Below are 4508 nucleotides of genomic sequence, written 5' to 3' on the forward strand. Positions count from 1 at the left end.
TGGACCTGGAAAACTATCGTTATTATATATGTAACTTATTTTTTCATGTTAATAACTTTCATATTAAAATAAAGAGATTATTTCGTACAGTAATAGTCGTCTGATGTTTTAAGTCTCAAATTTTAGAGGACCGTTAGCCTGTCAAACGCCCCCTAGAAAATAATCCTGGATCGACCCTTAGGGGAGAAGGACGGATACCAAATGTGGGAGCTTCGTCGCACTTCTATACCAATGCATTAAGATATGTGAAAAATATATGGCAAAAATTCCCAGGGGGAAGTTAGCCCTCAACATAAATCGACCTGGCACAGGGGGGGCTGTCGCCCATGGCAACTGCCCCACCTCCTGATCACGCCCCCTTTTCGGACTCAGCAAAACCTCTGTCCGCTATACGGCCGCCCCTAATCCACTCTGGAAAGCTAAGACTAAAGGCCCCGACTCTCCTTCCTTCAGAAACCACGCTAAGCTCCGCTAAACAATACGAAACGCCTCAATACCACGAGAGAGAGAGAGAGAGAAAGATAGGATACGACAAAAGGCTTACTAGGAGCGGTCGGGCCGACTTCATTTGGGGTGTAGTTACGAGACCACACGCGAGAGGCGCTGCTCCGCGCATTTCAACCTCAGAGTAAGGATAGGGAGAGAGATTTTTGGTTTCTGCGCATGCGGACAACATTGAAAGAGCCGTGGTGGGGGTAGGTCACGTGTCATCGGGGCTTTTTACTGGAATCTCCTATTTAAATGCATGGGATTTCTGTACGAGGTATGCTATTTTGCAGTGAATTCGGCATAAATATTTTTATGAAGAAGATTCTAGTGCCCTCACGTTGAAGAAGAGATATTGTTCTTATCACGGAAGAATCTTTGGGCCGATACATCGCCTATTTTGTGCATTAATTAGCTTCAAATATACCGGTAAGATGGTTATGTATTGCTGCGCTTGGAATTGTACGGAATCGTACGTGAAAGGAGGAAAAATTACTTTCCACTCGTAAGTATTTCTTTTTTATGTGTACCATGTGTTTTATTTCTATCCGCTTGAAGTACCCTGCTACAAATATGTTAAAGTATAGTGTTTAGCTACGTTGGTGATGAGATCACGTGGTTAACAATGTAAATGTGTGCTTCTGTCCATATCCTTGGTTGCTGATTTTTAAATCGATTCCACCACTGTTAAAAATCACATACTTTTTAATTGGTAAATATAATTAATGGCTCGTGTTAAAAATGCGTACTCGCTGAACGATGAAATGCGGTAAGTTCTTTCTGTCTAAGAAAATCTTCACGTTGTCGGGAAATCAAATTGTGTGATTGCTTATTTTTTATATGCTTCTATTAGTGCTGGGTATTGAAGGATGCTCAAGACATTTGCTATGAAGCTGCATAATTCTATTGACCTTGTGACTTAATTTTGAGTGCTTATTTTAAATATGCTTCTGTACCTTGGTGCTGAGCACTGGGGGATGCTCATGAAATTTGCTTTGAAGCTGCATTAATATATTGTTCTTGTGCCTTTGTTTTTGAGTGCTTATTTTTAATATGCTTCTTTTAGTGCTGACTATTAGAGGATTATCATGACAATTGCTTGAAGCTGCTCGTTTAATTTGTGTTTAGCCCTAGTTCTTGAGTGCAAAGAGACACTTTTTTAATGATCCATTCTTAAGGGCCTGCTTCTATTTTAAATATGCTTTATGAGGGCCTGTGAATATTGTTTTGAAATCTCATAGACACACTTATGCTTCTTTCAGTGCTGGTTATTGGTTGATGCTCATGATATTTGCTTTGAAGCTTCATGATTTTATAAGTGTGTTTAAATATTGTTTTGAATGCTCATAGAAACAGTTACATATCCAACCTGAAGTGCCTACTTCCATTTTTCTTTCACTTCTTTTGTGCTGACAGGCTTTTGGGATGATCATAACACTTGATTTTAAAGTGCCTTTTTGTATTGTTATTGAGCTTAATGTTTTCAGTCCTCATGTATTCAATCCCTTTCCTTATATTGCAGTATTCCGGTGAGGATTATTTCTGTGGACAATGACTGGTAACGGATTTTATTTGGTGTTTTTATTGTTTTATGATTATATATCAAGTATCATTTTTTGTTAACCTTACTTTTCCTATTTTCATTGAACCTTTTTTGGTACATTATTCTTCTGCAATACCTTCCCTACAAGGTATATTATCGCAGACAATTATTTATTCGCTTACTGCATAATTTCTTTCAAATATCAGTATATTGTCTCGACTTACTTAGTACTCACCAGTTATGTTTTTCCTCGCTATGACTCATCATTTTAATTTCCATGCTGTTATTGTTTTACAGTCTCGTTCTGTGACAATTCGATTTCATTATATTCTAACGACCTAATTCATGGATTTTTAGTGTTGTTAATTTGTGACGGTAGCTTTCAAAGTTGTTTTATTTGTCATCATAGCTTAAAATTATCATAGTCATTTTGCCTTTTTTGAGTTTAACTTCTGAGGACATTAACATGACTTGCCTAATAATAAATTATGCCGTCAAGATTAGAATCATACAGTTTATTGCATTTTTACCTTAGTTGCTTATGTTAGGTCCTTCATGTAGTTGCTTACATACCTATTTGGTTTGATATTAATAATTTTCATAAACATGCCATGAATCATAATGGCTTTAAACAATAAAACATTCAGCATCATACTCTATAACTCTTTTAACATAATCTTTATATGATTATCCATGATGAACTTCTTTTAATATTTCAATTTATTTGTTTTCAGGGCTGCAGTCAATGAAGTTATGAAGTTGAAATTCTACTTCAGTGAATGAATTACTTTGGAGCTTCTGTGGCTGTCACAAATGTTCATAGCTTGCTTAATGTTTTATATTCTGATGATTGGTTGTTATTTAATAAATGATTTAATGAGTTTTAATTTGTGTTCTCTTTCAAAATAATGCCTCCCTTAATTAACTTAACAAGGTTTTTGTGCATGGTTAATTGCACTTTCCCTGCAATGTTTCCTTAGTTATTTGATTTCTGAATTCATCTAAATCAGTCTGCTTGACCTTTTTCCTATTAATTTTTACTGATGCAAAAATTATTTCCTCTCTCTTTAATGTAATTAATTTGTCATTAATAATTTTTATTAAAAATTTTCTGGTCCTTAAACGGCTGAATACCTTGAGTTGAGTGTAGCATTTTTCGGATTAGGGTTAATCTTGTGTCAAATGTTAAATACCTTTTATTTCATTTCAACCTTACATCTTTAAAACTATACCAGCTTATTAAGACCGTGATGATATTTTCGAAGTTCCTTAAATTGCAATTATAAATATCTCTGAGTGGATGAGTTGTCCAATCGTACGTCGACTTCATTGCTGTAATATTGGTAATATTTATTTCCATTTGGGAAGAAATCCTTCAGCAAGCATGCTAATGATAAGGATCTTACGTTGAAAACACGTTGGACACAGTAATATATTAACCCTACATTCATTTAAAATATCGTGGAGCTAACTTGACGTCATATTTTAAATCTTATGCATATTCGTACGTAGTAGTGTTATAAGTAGCTCAAGCGTATTCAAATTTCCCGCACTTTTCCCCGGAGTCACGTGGTTTCAATCTTGTCCTCACATCCCGGCTACTGCGCAGCTATAATAAGCGCTCTTCATATATTTCCTCTGAGATTTCAACCAGCAGAAGGTAAGGTTCGCGTTTCTGGGGAACTTGAAGGTATGGTGGACAGACTTCGTTCCCGCCCAAATCCTACCGTAGGAGCTCGGGGTGTGTTTTGCTCAAACCATTTAGGTAGGGACCTAGAGCTTCAACTCACATTTCCGTTCCTGCGGTAAGCTTGTCTTCATGACCTCGTTTTTAATCCCACGACGAACGTACGCTGGAATTACTCCGCCATGATTACTAAGGTTGGAGAACGAAATCTTACATAAATGCGTGGAAACGTTAAGCTCATACGAAATAAGATAGTTTCAGAGGATGGATACGAAGTACTAACATACCTTTAGCGGTAAGTGGAATAACTGCTTAACTTTTCCTTATTTTCTTCATCTCATTTAAGGTGCACCTTGGTATCTTGTAATATATATACCCCAGGAATCTAATACAAACTACTAAAAAAATTAATGAACTTTAGTAGGATGGAAGACTTAGCGGAAAATCATCACTCATTTTTTCTCCGAACTAGGGGGCTCGACTTTTCAATAATATTTCCCAACAAAAAGTAGCGTCATCTTATCCTTTCATCATTTCATTTATCGTAAATAATGATTAAAAGTTTTAAGTCAATAATAAGATGCTCACTCTGAGAAAAAATGCGTTCTAATTGTAAGCAAAATTACATACATCGGTATTCAATATTAGCGCCGGGACTGAAATTTAGCGCTTCGCTGAATTTCATTCGTTAATAAAAATAGCGCAGTTATGAATTTTTTGTTATACGAATTATTAATGAGCAAAAATTTTTCATTGACGAGAAATTCTTATACTATGTGAATTTTAAATCGA

The 4508-nt window shown here is 35.8% G+C and overlaps 1 long non-coding RNA gene across 2 annotated transcripts; it reads left to right on the forward strand.

Annotated features, from left to right (window-relative positions):
- Positions 1–715: 715 nt before the first annotated feature.
- Positions 716–2916, forward strand: LOC124169695. 2 transcript variants are annotated; one of them, XR_006867204.1, is made up of 3 exons: positions 716–991; positions 2009–2044; positions 2764–2916. It is a non-coding gene; the product is annotated as an uncharacterized LOC124169695 (long non-coding RNA). The 2 variants fall into 2 exon arrangements; XR_006867203.1 differs by lacking the exon at positions 2764–2916 and having other exon boundaries at positions 2009–2527.
- The last annotated feature ends 1592 nt before the right edge of the window (positions 2917–4508 follow it).

This window comes from Ischnura elegans, chromosome 12 (genome assembly GCF_921293095.1).
Source record: "Ischnura elegans chromosome 12, ioIscEleg1.1, whole genome shotgun sequence".
In the NCBI taxonomy this organism is placed as follows: Eukaryota; Metazoa; Arthropoda; class Insecta; order Odonata; family Coenagrionidae; genus Ischnura; species Ischnura elegans.